This window comes from Empidonax traillii, unplaced genomic scaffold (assembly GCF_003031625.1).
Source record: "Empidonax traillii isolate 1590-97213 ecotype Southwest subspecies unplaced genomic scaffold, ASM303162v1 scaffold663:size352693, whole genome shotgun sequence".
Classification (NCBI taxonomy): Eukaryota; Metazoa; Chordata; class Aves; order Passeriformes; family Tyrannidae; genus Empidonax; species Empidonax traillii.
The window spans coordinates 178,846-197,737 of record NW_020955856.1 but is presented as its reverse complement, the minus strand read 5'-3'; the positions used below and the strand labels follow the sequence as shown (position 1 = coordinate 197,737).

The 18,892-nt window shown below is 36.5% G+C and overlaps 1 protein-coding gene across 7 annotated transcripts in view; it reads right to left on the bottom strand.

Annotated features, from left to right (window-relative positions):
* Positions 1–18,892, bottom strand: part of LOC114065456 (neurexin-3-beta) — a 136,231-nt gene that overhangs the window by 4,946 nt on the left and 112,393 nt on the right. Inside the window, exon 1 of one of the 7 annotated variants that reach the window (XM_027899393.1) lies at positions 5,840–6,468. The exons of the other annotated variants lie outside the window; for them this stretch is intronic. The gene's annotated coding sequence lies outside the window, so the exon portion shown is untranslated. Of the gene's footprint in view, positions 1–5,839; positions 6,469–18,892 lie in introns of those variants that run through there. 7 annotated transcript variants of the gene reach the window in all.

Here is an 18,892-nt window from a genome sequence, read left to right as displayed (position 1 = left end):
ACTCCATTGTTTTATTCTGATGTGGAATTTTATTTATCCAATTATGTTATGATTCCATAGTCTTCTGCTGACATACCTGTTGCCAACACTTTTTTAGAGTGAGCCATATTACTTTTGAAAGTTTGTGTATAAACTGTCCCTTGGGTAATTTTTGTTGGGCTAGCCACTTAAGTAACCTGCTTAAAATATACACAAAGGAGTTCAGCTGATATCATGAGAGTCATCTAGATCTGTTCAAACGAGTGTAACTCAGTAAGTATTTCTAATGCATTGAAAATTTTATTTATACTCACCACTACTTAAGGAAGCATACGTAAAAGGAATTACAGCTTCTAAATAAATAATTCTGGGTTTTCATTATGTATTAATAACTGATAATGAACAGTTTGGCATTGTTACAGTGCTGAATGGCATTAGGGTCAAAATTCTGCTCTCTCAAATATACCCTATATGTTAAATGCACTTTTTCCCATTGAATTCTGCCAATAATGTCCACAGAAGTTCTATAAGGAATACTTTACAATAAATATTCCTTCTAACTGTATTTGGAGAGCAATATATCTGAACAAATTACATATTGAAGATGGCAATATACTGGAAAAGGTACTTAACAGTTCAATTAAATCTGGATAGCTGAACTAGCAATATGGTGTATTCTTTTCCTTAAGGAGAAACTAAGGGGTGACACAGTTTAATCAACTGAAAAAGTCAGAAATACCTCAGAGGTACCAGGGCAGAAATTAGGGCAAAATAAGAAATGTGGTACTTTGCATGCTTTTGTGCAAAGTTAATTTTAAGCTAAGATGCAAAGGGCAATTTGAACACATTTAGTTTCCTGAGCTTCCTCAGTACCATCATATACCTCTTTTGTTACTGGTTAGAGAATGAAGAAATAAGTATCAATCACTGCAAACTACATATTTTTTAAAAAATTATGTAAAAAAGCAGAAAATATAGTCTGCCAAATGGCTACATAACATTTTGTGCTCATACATCTGAGCTGTTTTCTGAGCAATGTAGAAACTAGAGCATGTAATATGATTTATATATGTCCAAAAGCCCTATGCGTGGCTTGAGTAGGGCATCTATAATCTATGCAAACAGGTGGGTTTGGGACAAACTTGGAGTATGCCTCAGGGGGAAAGTTCATCTCTGAGCCTGGTAAAAAAAATGAGTAAAAATAACAGTATTTAAGTCAGAATGGCATCAAACTGCTTGAATTTAAGTTCCAGAAAGTTAGGGATAGAAAACGTTCCTTTAAAATAAATTTTTAAGATCAGTGTTTTGTTGTTAAAGAGCAGTATTCATCTGTGATTTTCATTCACCATCTGTGACACTCAACTGGAAAAAAATCAGTTTGGCAGTTTTTAATTGCTTATCTAGAGCTTTGAAGTGCCTTTGTTCTTAAAAGCTACTATACTGGCACACAGCATCAGTATGCAGTTGATCTGCCATAGACAATATTTTGGGCAGTTTTCTTCCAAAGAGAAATTATTTTTATCCTGTTAGTAATTAATTTTCTGGAAGGAATCAGACATATCTTACATTTAATAGGAAGACTTTCCTTTTGCCCCAATACCCCTTTAATTTAAAACTAGGTCACAGTTTTATAGGTTTTGTTGATGTTCAGGACTTGAGCTAATGATTAAGACTACTGCAACTATTAAATGGTCACAGTCTCCTTGAAATATAAAATAAAGATGATAAACTTGCTATCATTAGTGGTATTTTACATAAGTGATGGAGAAAATATTGGAGCTTTTTAATTCCAGCAAGTCTGTTGGATGGAAGACAATAGGACAGAATCAGGACTAAGTTTTAAAAAGTTTTCATCTCACAATATGTGTGAGAAGAGAAATAATTTTCATGCCAGGAAGACTGAGTTCACTTTGATACAATTATTTAATCTCATCATTAGTTTTTATTTCAAATTGTCCAACAATCCATACTATGGTTATGTGCATACTAAAGAAATAAAGAGACTCTTTAAGGTCTTTTATTAGGAATCACTTCTCCATCAAGGAGTAAATTTGTAACATATACTTTTGGGAGTATCAGGTAGATGGTTGCAAGGGTGGTAATAATATATCTTTTTTTTTTTTTCCTCTCTGTAATGGAAGAATCTGTGAGAATTAAAAAAAGCTATGAGAGAGTAAGTCAGAAAAAGCACCCTAGGTATCAGATCTGGCTTTTTTTGGCTGCTGTTAGGCATCTATGCAAAACTCAGAGCAAACTTGAAGTCGTAGGTCTAACAGGATGCAAGCACAATGAATACTTCTTGGAGTACGTGATTTATGGAGGAATAAAAACACCCTTTAAAATGGCATGATAAAAATGCCTCTCAGCCTAAAAGAAATGTGTTATTTGAAGATAATAGGGAATGTAAATTCTGAAAAGCTCATAGGAAAGTGTGAGAAATATGATCACTGATATCTATGGAGGGGAGCAAAAGCAAACTTTCATATCATGCCTGCAAACAACACTGTTACTGGTACTACATTTCTATTTGTAGTAGACACAAGGGGGAGTCTGATGACTGAGGGAGCAGGAAGCTGCCTGGAGCCACTGGTAGTTTGATGGAGAACTGGTGCCTCTTGCCCAGGCCCCAGCTTGGTTTCAAGGTAAGCACTGAAAGATTTAAAAGACAAAGAGCCACTAGTTGTCAAGAATTACTTATGCAGGATTTCAATCCTGAATGGTTTGCTGTAGAAGGCAAATGTTTTTAAGATTTAGATTTCTAGAAAAAGCTAGAGGTGTTCCTGAAAAACCTTACATGACAATCTAGAAAGGGAAATACATTTGAGACAAGTTTTATGTTTGTCAAGTTTTTATTTTCTCACAATGTCTACTATTTTTTCCATTGCAAAATTAAATGCTTTGAGACCCGAATAAAACTTACAGGTTCAATTTCCAAATAGTTCTGTGCTTATGAAAAAAACAAAAAAGGCAAGGCTGCCACCTGGTTTGGGTCATGGCTTCCAAACAAATATTCATGTGAGATTTAGATTCTGTTTGTGGATTATATAGGCTGTTTCCTGATAGTTACTGGTTTCTTTCCCCATTTTTTCCATTAGCTGTTAAGCACCAGTTAACAGTGTTCATCTGTATGCTCCAAGTTCAGGATTACTTTAGCAATCTAAAGATTTCACAAAGATTTTCCAGATTTATTTTTCACCTACTCTGCATTTTCTCTCCTAAGCAGGGAATGGATGTTTCCTGAATAGAAATATGTTCTCTTGACAACACAATGCCAAAGAACTAAACAAAAAAGAAACAGATAAAATGGTTTCCTCCGCAGTGAAATAGATGCAAGACTAGTTTGCCCATCAACAGTACAGCTGAAAAAAAACCAAGCAACAACCCAACAAAAAACTGAATATCTAACTGGAAGGACCATTGAAAGAATGGAGGCCTGTGAGGTGGAAATCCTTATACCAAGTAGCCTAGTGCTTTGCTTGGCCTTCTCATTCCAAAAAGTGTACTTATAATAATTAAAAATTAGCCTTTTAGCACATATTATCACATATACTACTTTCATGGAGTTGTGCTTTTCTTTTAACTACCAAGAGCACTGGGGATATAAAAGGTCTGCTTTAGCCTTGGAGCTGCCCTGGTTTTTGCTTTATGAGAGTATTTATAGATATATAATTCATACCTCTGGAGCTGATCTCCAGTAAGAGTTCTCTACCACTGGAAAAGACAGAGTGTTAAAAATTTAATAGAAGCCTTATGAATGGTGAGGATGTTGTGGGCAAGTCATGAATGCAGAGGGCAACAAAAAATATGGTAAAGAAAACAATACAAAAAACTGTAGTAGCCACTGTTTTTCACCTTTAGAGCCACAACTACTTCAGCGGCATCTCAGGCGTCAGACTACAGGACAAAAGGCACACAAAAAGGAAGCATGAAAGATTCATCTTCTCCTGATGATGATAAGTAACACACCTTATTGTTTCTCTCTTTTTCAGCTGTGAATGAAGAACTTTTAAATGCCATCCATAAAGGTTGCACAACTTATCCATTTCTGCAGGCACTTGAAATTCTGCACCCAAAGTTTGCAATTTTCATTTTATTCTTATGATGCTCCTCTGAAGTTTGGCTCCATACTCAGTATGAAATAATTGATGCAGAAATAAGTCCTTACCTTTTCCACCTCTGTATCAGCACAATATCTCCTTATTAAAAGACTGAGTTCATAAATTTCAGTCTAATGGTATTTAGTTAATTCTCCTTTGAGTCCTCTGAGGATAAAAAGCAGAAATTATTTAGTATATAGTCTCTGATTCCCAGGAAAGATGACGCTAAAACCTAGTAGATGAACATCCCTCATATTTTCTACTCTTGCTGTCTGACTTACTTGCAATTGACAGAGAGTAGTAGAGAGAAAAACATAATTTCCTTAATGGAATTCTGCAACTTCTTATCTCAAATATCACTTTTTTCTTTCAGAAACTGTGTAGTCTTCAAAGTGATTAGATAAAACTGGATTCTGGTGCAGTTGGTTGAAAAGCATTTCCAAAGCCCCTCCCCAGCTATATTAAAAGACATTAGTTAATGCAGTGTTTTCCAATAGATGGCTCATGAATAACAGCAAGGTACAGAGTTTGAGAAGTCATGAATATCAAGTTAATGCTGTGCTTTGTTTCATTGCTGTAAATTTTTGGTCACCTTTGTGGAGTTTCAGTGAAACAGACATTAATACCTTCCAGAGCAGACCTGATGTCATGTCTACAAGCAAGATTCTAGAGCTAAACCAGATATTTTGGTGCCCAGACACTGAGCTGCTCTGAACCGATTGAAACATACCCTCTTCTCTCTCTCACCATTATTCTAAACTTTTATGATTAGTTGGTGACAGTTTCCTACTCAGCATAATTATTTGTTTCATTTTCAGCATCTGTTGTTTAAGGAACTTGACAATTGAACCTAAGATACCTGCTGAACCTAAAATACCTGCTGAGCATGTCATTACTCTGGAGAAATGGTGAAAACATATGTGCTTATAAGGAAGTACAGCTTTTTTCTTACTTGTACTCACTCCTTTTTGAAGAAACTTACGCAAATCTCTTTTGTAGCAAGGAAATTTTAGAGGTTCAGGATGTGTGTGCTGAAGGCATCATTTCTGCATGATATTAGCAAGTCTGATACCAGTCATGACATGCTGAGTGCATTTACCTGGGAAGAGTACACTTGAGAGTATCATTTAGACTGGACATCAGGTACATAATCAGCCATGAAGAAAACTGACAGAAATAAAATAATTTAATGGGAATAAAGTAGGAATGACATAGAGTGGCATTAGGAAAACCCTGAGAACTACCAAAAGCCAAAGAAGTCCCATAATTTTTCCCTTGACATGAAGGCTACACCACCAGGCTACATATAATTTAAGTAGCATGAAATAAAAGTAGCATTACTGGTGATTTGCCTGGGGAAAGGGGAAAGGAAGCTTCTAGAGGGGGGCTGAGAAAGAATAGGAGCAAACTACCTCGGACTCCTTCACCCCCTCCTATGCACAATACAATACGTCAATTGACAATATACAAAGAGCACAGAACATAAAGGCAAATACAAACTGATTAAAAAATAAATAAACTTATATATTTTCCTAAAACAAAACCATACATTAGAAAACAAAAATGTCACAGCAACAAGGTCAGAAAAAGGAAAAACAGAACAAGTAATTCACTTTAGCAGCAAAAGAAAGAATAAAACCTATGAGAACTGAAAAAAAATGATGAAAATCAAAAACATTATTTCCTTTAAAAAAAAAAGTAATCAAAAATACATAAAAATATTTAGAAAGCATACCACATTGATTTCATAACAGTCAACTTACATCAACAAATTGCCCGCATGTTTTTTGGCATGAAAGGAAAAATTTACAAAAGAAAGTTGTGTAAGAATGCTCTTGGACAAGTAGCATTGCCACATTCTTGTAACTTGCTTTTTTCGTTGTTGTTTCTTAAAAACTTTTTTAGCAAAATGTTTATTATTTCCTTTTAAATATATTTGTTTTACAACAAAGGGCGATACAGGGAGGCAACAACACATACATCCACACCACATAACATGAAAAGAAAAAAATCTTGCACCTTAACAAATTTGAACTTGTTTGTTGTTGTTTTTTTTTTTCTGTTTTTTTTTTCTGTTGTTTTTTGGTTGTATTTTTTTATCTTATGTAAAGTTGTTAGCATATTGCAGTTGAAAAATCCTGCACAATTTACTTTTGCTTGTTTGCATATCTACACATAAAACATTTTTTTGAAAAGCAAAGTTTGTTGCTTTTTTGCCTTTTTGGTCAATTTGATATATATTTTTTTAAACATTTTCTTTTTTTCTATAATTTTTGTGTGTGTGTGTTTTAAGGAATGGATGACTGCACATAAAATTTTAACAATGCTAAAGAAAGGGGTGGTGAAGGGGAACTTATGGGAAGAAAAAATGCCTAGGGTGGATGGAGTGGGAGTGTAAAAATCTATGAGTGTACTACACAGGAGATGAAGATGATGGGAGTGAATGTGTAAGTCAGTTGCCATGTCCATGTAAGGGCGGTACGGAGTGATCTAGCAGCATTAGAGCTTCTGGCTGTAAGGAAGGGATGGGCAATATACAAAAACAAATGAGCATATTCATGCCCATCAACAAAAAGAAAGAACAGAACTCTAACATTGACAATCTCACAAACCCTAAGCTGCAACTTCTTCAACATGCAAGTTACAAAAAAATTAATAATTATCGTAATAATATTTACATTTTCATTAAAGGCTTTCAAATTATAAAAACAGTTAAGACTTTTCCCTATTAAAAATAGCAGTAAAAATACATAAACTAATAATAATAATAGTAATAATAATAATAATAATAATAATAATAACCAGAGAGTAAAACAAAAAAAACAAGGAAACTAGTTTTATGCATTGGAATTAGAACAACTTCATCTGTAGCTACCCACAGCCGTCTTCTAAGAATCATATTTTCTGAAGTCCATCAAACTGACATCAGTATTCTCAGCAATTTGAGACAATCATTTCTTGAGCACATCAAATGAATGTTTTGACTGTAATTGTTATGTTGGCACCCCCTTCCCCACTGTCAAATTAGACTGCTTGCATATTCAGATTCTACAGGGAAAATCTCAAAAATACAGCTGTAGGATTCTGCCAGTGAAGTAGTTCCTTATTTAAAGACAGAAATAGAGGGAAAAAATTGCAGAAAACAATTCATAACTCTTTTGTTTTGTTTGGTTTTTTTTTCATTATAAGATAGGAACAAAGCAAATCTAAGATAGAAATTCAACCATTGAAAAGAAATACATCAAAATATAACTATGTAGAGATATACTAAAAAAAAAAGCAAAAAAAAAAGAAAAAGAGTACTTTGTTCCCTGGAAGAAGGGAGATAAGAGCAATTGTGGGGGTTGGAAATTTTATTTTTAAAGAAAAAATTATTCCACACACTTCCAAAGATGAACAAACCAGATGTACACATTGAAAGGAACAGACAAAGCAGTCTAGGGACACTTTCATAATTTAGATTTTTTTTTTTTTTTTTTAAATATTGGATTCTCTTTCCTTCCATCCCCCTCCCCCTTAAATTTGTTTTGAATTGTTGGCCAAAACCCCACCACCCTCTAGTGTTGCTTTTTTTTTTAATAGATCTTTTTTTAAATCTTTTATTTTTAAAATAAACATGGAGAGGAAAAAAAAAAAAGGACGTGCAGTCTGGATGTACGTCATAAATAGACATAGAAAAAGATAGAAGAAATTGGCTGAGGTCGACAAATGGGTTATATAATAGCTTAATTTTACTGTAGGATGTTAATAATAATGCATGCTTAAAGTAAGTTGCATTTAGGGAAAGTAGAAAAACAGAACAGCAAGCAAGGACTTGGGGAGTGGGTGGGTAGAGGGAAAGGGGAGGGCAGGGGGTGTACCATCCATGCCTCTCCAGAAAAGGCAAAGCACATTCCAGCGGGTTCTCCACATTTCTGGGGGAGGTCAGGAGGGGAAAAGGGTGAGGAGAAATCATAAGCTATGCTAGGACACACTCTTCACCCTGACTGTGACATTCTATTTGAATCAATCACTCAAAATGTCAGGTTCCATCCCTTGTACTGGCTCTAACTTTCCAAGGCATTCACAAAGTGATTGGCATTTCTTTTTTTTTGCCTGGTGACAGAAAATGCTGCCACCGCTAGCATTAAGGTGGAGACTACTTTCTCCTATGCTACAAAGTTCAAGAAGATATTACTAATCACTTCTGAGTCTTTACTAAAACTAAACTGGATTACAAATACTGTATGTTCTGGAGGGGTCCTCAGCTTCCTCTGAATTCATAGAATCAAAGAATATTCTGAGTTGGAAGGAACCCACAAGGATCATCAAGTCCAATTTTTAAGTGAATCCCTTAAGTGAATCCCCCAGACAGGGATCAAACTCACAACCTTGGTGTTATTAGCACTATGCTCTAACCAACTGAGCTAATCTTTAATGACACACATGATATTCATATTTTTCTTGTAAAAAGATCATAATCCTGACATCAGAGTCCTTCCAAGAAGAAACTCAGGACCCCAGAAAAAAATGTGCTTTGGTTGATGTTTTAGAAGACTGCAAAAGTTACATATAAGGCTTTGGACCCTGCCTACAATGAATCTCTCCAGGAGGAGGCTGTAAGCACTGCATGTAATTTAGCTTTCTGTCATGAATGCCAGCAAGATCATTTCATAAGCCATCATAAAGGTCATGCTACCACCAATTGGTGGAAGTGGGGGCTATCTTGAGATTGGATTTCTGGGAAGAATGGGACTATCCTTCTTGTAGATGTGGCCAGTGGTACTTTTGCATAAATACAATAACAAACAGGTAGGAAGTTTTGGTACTTATTAACATGAGGAACAATAGCATCTCTAAAGACGCTGAGAGATCAGTATAGTGGAATTTAAATAAGCAATATACCCCACAAAAATACAATAGCCCATATTAGTTTTAGAGGCATTACTGAAAAGGGTCCAATTCTGAGAGGAGTTATATGAGAACTCCTGCTTCAGAAGTGATGAGGTTGCACTCCTTAAAAGCACAGTGCAGCTGTAGCTGGAATGTACCATGCCTTTGCTGGAAGACTACACTGGACCTATCTCCTACATTTCTTCGGTAAACATGTTAGGAAGGGAAGAGATCCAAACCAAAGAAGAGGAAACCTGGTAAAGGTTATCTCAGGGACAGAACATGCAGGTTACAGGAAGAAAAATGTTAGTCTACATAGGAAGTTTTGGGGATTCATTTGAGATCAGAAAAAAATTGTTAGAAATAGGAAAAAAATTACAGAAGTGAGGCCTTTTCAGACCTCAGAGGAAATTTTTGACAAGGTTACAAGGCTAGTGTCCCTGGACATCACTCCCAACCAGGATTCTGAACCTCTGGTTTAATTGTACTGAGGGAGTTTCACAAAGAGGCATTTAAGCTTTGAATTTTAATCAGTATTTGTCATGACTTGCAGCTGGATTTTCAGAGTAGTGAAATATCCCCCTTCAGCACATTAGAATTGAGTGCCTTCTCTTTGATGCAAAACAGACTGTAAGGCATGGGTCTGCCTGCCAACTGTGCAGTCTGTGTCAGGCCACTCCAGAAAATACTTATGTTCTATTTGACAATAAATGCCTAACTCATCACATGAGGGTCTGGAAAAGCCTTTTACTGCCTGGAAGATCAAAAGAGCTAAAGAACCACAGCTGGAGCCAGAAACACTTAAAGAAATGACACGATTTTGGAAAGGAAATCTTGATGTTAGAGTTACAAGAGGATTTTAAGGGTGATAAGCAATTTTTTATTTACTTGGTCAATACAGAGGTGCTTGAACAGAAGCAGAGGTCTTTGGAAAATCTTGGTCCAGCAATTTCTGCTGAGGCTGGGAATACCTCTTTCATTTTCAAAAAAATTTCTAGCTGTTAATAATAAAACCTAGATGTCCTAATTTGAAAATTGGATCCTGAATGCTTCCACACGAAACTACAAGACAGTATTTTATTACTTAACATTTAATAAATTATTCTTCAGAAAAACAAAGATTAAAAAGCATAAACATTGCAGTTTATTTTATTTTCATAAGCTTAAAGTAGATTGAAGGACTGGGAGTAAAAGCATCTGCACTATCAAGGCTCTACGAGCTTCCTGTACTAGCTTCCAAAATAACTTGTTCATCCTTGCATGCTTTTAACCTTTCTTAGAGTAGTATTTAGCACGCCACAAATAACAAATAGCTTATAGACTAATAGGACTAAAATACTAATTTTCAAAGCATACCCTCATCTCTACCCCCAACTTAGAATAAAAATCTCTTCCTGTGATTCCCATCAACTATCCACACTAACTTAAACTGCAAGAGAAGTGTATCGAATTAGCTGGTACAGTACAAAACGCTGGGAGATAGGAAGAGCCTAAGAAGATAAATTAGTTATATCATTTTCCTTGCACCAGCTGCTTGTACCGGCAAAAAGCTCTCTCATTCTAAGCCCATGTGAAGCTCAGAAATAAAAAGCAATCTATAGTAAGAATGTTTACATGAGCACAACTGACAAAGTCCCACATGACATTTTGCTTGGGTTTGTGTGTAAGAATTAATTAATGGGGCTTCTTTATAGAAATTAGCTAGGAAACTATCATCAAATATGAAAGAACATTTACAGCTATTGAAGCTAAGGAAATTATAGGGCGAAGCTATCACAGCTCTCTAAAGTAAAGAATTTTTCAGGTGTTTGCCATAAGCTTATTATCTTTCCACAATCCTCCAAATCAAAGAGTATTTGATGCTTCCAGTGTTAAGCAGCCCATCCAATATCACTGACCCGAAAGCATTCTTCCCATGCTTGTCTACTCAACTGTATCTTTCTCCCGTAAGAAAGATCTGATGTGGTTTTTGAAAGATTCAAGATCAATATTTGTAGTCAGCCCAGCTAGGGCTTTTTTTTATGTAAAGCCAAATTTATTTAATTCTAAAAGTCATTCCAGACATGGAATAAAGTCTTTCAGAATCCTGAGGGATTTTGGAACCACAAACCAGATTCTCATACTGACAAACTCAGTAGCATAGTGTCATCCAATAATTTGAGTGGAGCAGGAATACTAGCCAAAGCTTTCTGCATATTTATGGTATACTGAAATGTATATAGCTTTCTGATAAACTGCAAACATAGAGCAGCAAGGTTATATTAGTGTCTCTTCCTTTCTTCAGTATACAGCTATGAAGCAGACAGGTAAAAATACATGTCAACAGTTTGTCCAAATGCTAGTAAATGCTTCATGACTACCACATCCCTTCTTGTTAGTTGTATCCCAAGAAACCATATGCTGTTGGACAGGTTGGATCAGTAGGCTGAGACCAACTGTATGAGTTTCAGCAAGGTCAAGTGCTAGGTTCTGCACTTGGGTCATAAGAACCCATGAAGTGCTACAAGCATCGGGCAGAGTGGCTGGAAGCAGCCTAGCAGAGAAGGACCTGTGGGTGCTGCTTGACAGCTGGATGAACCTGAGCCAGCAGAGTGCTCAGGCGGTCAAGAAGGCCAGCAGCATCCTAGTCTGTATCAGAAACAGTGTGGCCAGCAAGACCAGGGCAGTGATCGTCCCTCTGTACTTGGCACTGGTGAGGCCACACCTTGAGTGCTGTGTCCAGTTCTGGGCCCACCATTGGAAGACAGACACTGAGGTGGTGAAGCATGTCCAGAGAGGGGCAATGGAGCTGGGGGAGAGTCTAGAGTGTAAGTCATATGAGGAGTGTCTGAGGTAGTTTTGCCTGGAGAAAAGGAGGCTCAGAGATCTTGTTGCTCTCTACAACCACCTGAAAGGTGACAGGACTCATTTTCACTGAAATATTTTTAATCACTTGGATACTAGGCTACATGTGCCATTTCTGTTGAAAGATCCTACAAAGTAATCTAATTAACCCCTAAGTAAGCAGAAGGGCATTGCATTCTCAAAGTCTGCAGCTAGTCCAGCTGGAAGTAACTTAGTGGCTAGGCCTTCCTCCCTTGCTTTGTGAGGGATGGATCCAAAGCATAGTAGACTTACTGGTAAAAGGTTTCTCTTGCAATGAACGTAAACTTCTGTTCTGATGGCAAAGTAGTGATTCTAGTTCTGCCTTCAATAAGCCCTCTTCTTTCAGCATTTCCCGTTCCTCTTAGAGATGTAAATCAGTGCTGGGAAGAACCTGCATTTGCAGGCTGTATCCAGAGATAGCTATTGTGTTTTTTATCTTGGAGTTGTAAAAAAAAAATCAAGCAAAGCAAAAACTCAGAAAGAAAAGCATTGTCTACCTCTTGGATGGCTGAATAATCCAGGATCATCCCAGGAATTACTTATGTCTCTGGAAGACATTCAAGATTGAAAGGATTCCACTTTAGAAGTCTCTTCACTGATGCAGCTATACCTTATTCTTGAGGGTGCATGGGAATCAGTACTAACCTTTAACAGTGTACACACTGTACCAAGGAAAGTGTTTGGCAAGCTGTAGAAGAAAATAGGGATGTTTATGAATGAATATAAGTTGGATTTATGTCTTTTTGGCATTATTGCCTTTTCGGCATTTCCTGGTAAAATGTGGAGTCAAGAGAATTTACAGTGTAATGGTTGGGAAGAAGCTTATTCCAGTAGGCTTTGAACAAGATTCATTTACCTGAGTCTTCTCAACTAAACTTATTTCTTTTACTAATCAAAGGGAATGATAAGGGTTATGATAGGGCACGTCATCTTCTACTGAGTTTGTAATGAGTATACATAAGTAATGAGTATACATAAGTAAATGCAGCCACAACTCTTCCTCTGGAAAGAAAAAAATGGAATGACAACCTTTTGAGCAGTATGTTAGGTGTTGTTCCCTCACACCAGTTCAGAGGATGTGAGATGCTCTTTCCTTTTGATAGTGATAATGTTTAAATGCAATAGAATCCCCTTGAGACCTCAAGCAGAGGTGTTTGGAGACAGAATGGCAAATTATTATTTAATCTGTGCTTTGACGTCAGTTTTCCTACTAGGCAGCACTTGTAACTGCATCAGACGTACAATAGAACTAACTAACATATGAGCTCTGTAGCTCTGAAGCACTGCAGGGGAACCCTTTGTAAAGGAGCTTTCTATATGTGAGCCAGTTCTGTCTATCATTTGGAAAAGACAAGAGGGGATAGTGCTGTGATTCAGGCATTTGGGGATGGATTTTTGGCAGGACTTCTTGTTTGTTTTTACAGGCAAGTTTAATACTAACCATGAAGAGCAGAAGCATAAAGACAGCGTGCTGTTTTTGCAAATTTCCTTCTGAAAGTTCAGGATTACAGCAGTGAAAGACGGCTGCAGGCAAGTTTGAATCCTCTTTTTGAACATACTGAATGACTGGAATAAACTCCACTGTGATTCAGAAGCCAATGCTTTAAGCTGTTTATCAGAGGTTGCATTATAGCAAGAAAGGGCTGGGAAGGGTATTTGCTCTGCTTTCATAAAAGATTGGATTAGAAGAGAAATAGATTTCATTCCAAAAGTTAACTTACTTCAATATCGATGATATTAATATCTGAGGCCCCCAACATAAGAAGGTCATGGACCTCTTGAAGCAATTCCACAGGACAGCCACAAAGCTGAGGCCTGGAGCACCTCTCCTATAAGGAAAGGCTAAGAGAGTTGGGGCTGTTCAGCCTAGAGAAGAGATGGCTCCTAGGAGACCTGACAGGGAGTAACTCCTGGGAGGAACTGCAGGGAGGAACTCCTGGGAGTTCCTGTACCTGAAAGGAGCCTACAAGAAAGCTGGAGAGGAACTTCTTATAAGGACATGCAATGTTAGGACAAGGACTTTGAATAAAACAAAGTATGTTTAGATTACATATTAGGAAGAAACTTGTTACTGTGAAGGTGGTGAGGCACTGGAACAGGTTTCCCAGAGAAGTAATGGATGCCCCATCCCTGAAAGTGTACAAGGCCAAGCTGCATTGAGCCCTGAGCAACCTGCTCTATTGGAAAGAACAGGTCCCTGCCCATGGTGAGGGTGTTGGATCTAGATGATCTTTGGGGTCCCTCCCAACCCAAACCATTCTATCATTCTATAATGAGGATACTTGTATCTATTTCAGAACCATAGGTAAAGACAGTATGTCCATAACTAAAGCTGAGGAGATGAACACCAGAATATTTAGGTCCATACAGATTTTAAGAGTTTTTTGAACAAAAAATCAGGATGACTGCTTTCTGCTGTTGATTATTTCTGCTTAAGGTGTCTTTGGTGTCCTTTCTCCCTTGTCTTCACACCATGATAACTTATATCTCACTATCCCAAATTTGTAATTGTTTTCTCTGTTAAAGAAGGTGGAGCACTACCTTTCAAAGGTGAGGGTTTGTTGTGTGGTTTTGGTATTTTTTCAAACCAACAGTTAATATTCATAGACCAGGGCAGATCAGATTGCTGTGGAATCACTATTTAAAGAGATGCATAGTTATATGCTTGAATATATTTTCCATATTATTGCTTACTGTATTACCTGAAATATTTACATTTAAATTTTAGGGTCATTGTTAGAAAAATCAACTAAAAGATTACTTTGCATAGTTATTAACCATCATGTCTGAGCTTCATGGTTTAGTAATTCACAGAAGCATAACAATCATGAATACCTGTGAAATGAAAGTTAACTGCAGATCAAGTCTAATAGGATGGAAAGTTAATTAAAAGAAGCTAAAAAAAACCTTATCATATTAGGCTTTCCTCTGCTATGAAGTAAGACGTTATATGGTTAGATTTTAATAGGAAAGTCTATTACTTTCTCATAGCCTCTAATTTCCTTTATCTGTATGAGCCACAAAATTTTCTCATGCAGAATTATTTTTCTGATGAAATAATTATTTCTATTCATATTTTTATTCTAATTGATGGTCTTAAGCACAATCAAAAAAGAGATGGAAATGGAAATATTATGTTAATAGAACAAACACTTTATTTGGGTAATTATGCTAAGGGCAAAACTTGCAGCTTTGAACTTTGTGAATCAAATAAAAAGGTGTTCAAATTCTAACCTTAGTGCCCTGTGATTTACTGGCTTATTAGGGTATTAATGGACAGCACTGTTTTGAAGTTACAAGAAACGCTTCACTCTCAGAAGATTAATTATAAACACTTGAGCCATCTAAGTCCTCGCTTGCCTTTTGCAAAGGACACTAAATGGGAACAGGCACATGGACCAAGATTATGGTGGAGAAGAACTGTCAGATTTGCCTGTTATTTCCAATGCCTAAACAATTCTTGTTAGTATTTCATGGTAAATTTAAGTGTTAATGCAAAGTGGCTTCTTTTCACAACCTTCCACTGCATTGAGTCATTCATCAAAATAGAAGCATGCCAGAAGCCAAGTCATAAGTTGCCATTGCCACATTATATCTCCATCACAGTTCCTTATTATTGTCTTATTTCACTGTCTGGTAGGTTAGTAGTGGTAACCTCAGCTGAAAAATACAGAGAAAGGGAACCAAGTGGCAATTCAAACATATAACAATAAAGAGAAGAATTCAGCACAGAAGCACTAAGCTTTGAGATAAGCTGTCTGTGCTCTCTCTTCATAGGTAGGGAGGCAGAAAATGGAGTTAAGTAGAAAAAACCACCTAATTTCTGCTCTTTCCTCAGCCTCAACTTTCACTTAGAAAAATACATTCCACTTCAAAAACTCTGCCGTGGTGTTTCCTGCTTATTATGCCTCAGCAGATGGCTTTCCAACTTGAAAAATATCTGATCTATTCCAAATCTAAAGATATTCTTCATATCAACTCACTGCCAAACCAAGTTTGGGATCTAAGAAATGAGTTCAGATCTCCTATCATCACTCATAAGGAAAGATGTATGCCCTCAGACACCTTGTAGCTTCCCTATTGCCTTCAGTAACTACAGAAATATGACTGACTGAACTTTTGAACTGGTGTAGGTAAACGACTCCATATGAGAAGCGAGAAACACACTGGAACCTATCCCCTAACCCTAGCACTGCGTGAGCTCTACAGGGACCACCAGGATACAAAACGATTAAAAATCAGTGGACTGGACCCTAGAAGAAAATACACATATCAGTGAACAGGAGGAAAGGCTTTTTGTTTGCTCATTTACAGCATTCAGGTATAGCTATGGGTGAAATTATTCCCTTTGCTTTAAAAATTAAGGATTTTCATAATTAAAAAACCAATTTTATTCAGAAACATTTCCTCTCCTTTATTACTGAAATTCTTCTTTTAAACTCAACAGTAATTTATCTGCCTTCCACCTCTGCAAGGGTTGCATGCCCTACAAATACTTTTCTCCATGCATCTCTCCACGTTTCTCTCCACTCAAGCTTGTTAGTGAGTCAGCTAAGGAAGCATCCTTCTAACCTCTCTGATTACAATAATTCTGACGTGCAAACAACAGCATTCATTATTCTTACTAAATACCTGCAAACTACTTTTCAAATCTGAGATAAACAATGCTACTGAAGTCCTAACAGCTCATGTCTGGTCAAACACCTTACCTGACATATAGGGCTGGGTACTCTGTCAGATAAAAACAAGAAGATCCAGAACACTATCAAGTGCAGAAATAATAATGGAGTTGCAATGACTTAAAGACACATCATATTTTCTAAGCAAAAAGAGGGTTTATCTCTGCTTCATTCAAGAATACTAATGTGCAAAGTACAGATGCATCAACTGGGCTCAAAAAAAGTAAGTGAAAGTCAGAAGCCACCTGATCTCAGAAAACCAACAGGCATTTCTTATGTATTCAAACTGTGTAGAATAAAGTAGAGGATTGTAAAGAAATACAGTAAAAAATGTAGATGATATGCATCTTATAAAAACAAGCTGTTGTACTTGACAGATGAGCTTTGAAACATTCCAGGTAAAGTCTCTCCTATATGTTAAATCATCTAGATTTTTTTTTCCAGACTGTGATTTAAGGTCTAGCTAACTCTATATAGTAAGTTTTGTTGGTTTTTTTTTTTTTCCCACATATAACTATACAAATTTAGCCCTAATACTATAAACTGCTAAGTACTTTCTATTTTCATTAATCCTAAGTCACTCAACATCTCATCAGGCTGCCAGTGTCTTCAGCCATGTGGTTAATATAATTAGCAAATATGCAAGCACAAGCATATACACAGGAATCTACATACAATTTTTTTGAATTTTTTTACTGTGAAAGTATTTAATTTGCATCCAAATTCCAAGCTGCTATGGAGATTCAAGTGTTGACTGCTTCCTTTTCCAAAAGAAAAATCATATCCCATTCATAAATGCTCTGAACAAAAGGTTTGGAATAGAGTTATAAACAAGTGAGGAATGTGGTGGAAAAGTTCTGCAGTTGGTATTTTAAGTCTATTACCAATCATAGTCTCCCAGGAATTCCTTGTACATAGAATTTATTTATTTTTTTTTTTTAATATATGCAACAAATTTACTAACTCACTCTTTCTGATTTCATGCTCAGTTCTGGCAACCAATCCTATGTTTGAAACTTCAGAGCATGATTTGCAACACACCTGCAGCAGTTTTACACTGATAATAATGCTTATATGCATTATTGCTAACTTAAATTAGCAGTAGATGAGAGCTAGAGCATGTGCACAGTTTCTTACAGTAGAATCAGAGAGACCTGAAATATGACATGCAGTCCATCTCCTGCGGACAAGTACAGGATATTACCAGCACTCTGTTTTCACACCTAAGATATTTGATAAAACTACTGGAAATCTTTCATCATATTACTTAACTAAATAATACTTATGGGTTTTTTATGTATATGTACACTTACACACATATATATGTACTATGTATTACACAGATATAAATATGTTTATAAACCCATATATATATAAATATATTTCCTTTACTTTCTATTTCCAGCACCTTTCCCAGTGCTCCAGTCAGAGACACAACACTCAAATTTATTGGATTTTATAAAATGAAACTGCATTTGTCATCCCTTAATCCTTTCTTGCAAAGAATCTCTTTCCACCACATCAGTTCCCTATGTTTATTAAGCTTCCCAACTACATTCAGAACTCAGGACGTGTATTAGCAGAGGCTCCACCGTAACGGAGCACAGAGATAGCAGTGGCTTTGTCAGTACTACCCCTGAAATGATGTGTACAGTTCTATGCATTTCATTACCATAACAGCACAAGACAAAACAAAAGAGAAAACTGATAAAGAGCTGCTGTTCAACAAGGAACAACAATCATTGCTTTAAGCTGATGTCTGAAATCTTTAACTTCACTGTAGATAACTCTATTGTCTTGGTTTGCATTTGCTGAAATCTCCCTGAAAAAGAAAATTTATGCAGTATGACACACCACAGTAAAAGTTGTCATTGCCCTAACATGGCTGTATCCTGAGAAAAATGACCTCCTGGTGTGTGTACCTGACAGAAGGTTTCAGAAATCTGCAGGATCAAAATGCAGCTTTTGTTTAAAAGTGAAGGAGAGATTACTGAGGTTAGAAAGTGAAAGGTGAATTAAGACTCCAAGACCTTATTTCAAGTCCTGCATTCAGACAGACCTTAAGGGCCTGGTCCAGAAAAGGATTAACTATCTCTTGTCAGCGAATAAGTCTAAAATTTAGATCTTTTAAGCAAATGCTCAGCTGCTCTAATATCCACAAAGCTCCTCTTAGCTGCTGGAAAAATTATGGCAATATAGCTATAAAACAGTATCAGAGCTATTGGACATTCACAGATGCAGCCATTCCCAGGATCTAACTACTAAAATTCATTTTAAATAAGCATGTTGAATGTGCAGCTGGCATCAGAGATTAAATCCCAATAAAATACAATAAACAATATTGCTTTTATAAGGATTTTAAGGCAAAAGCAGTAAGTATCAATAGCAACTGATACTCCA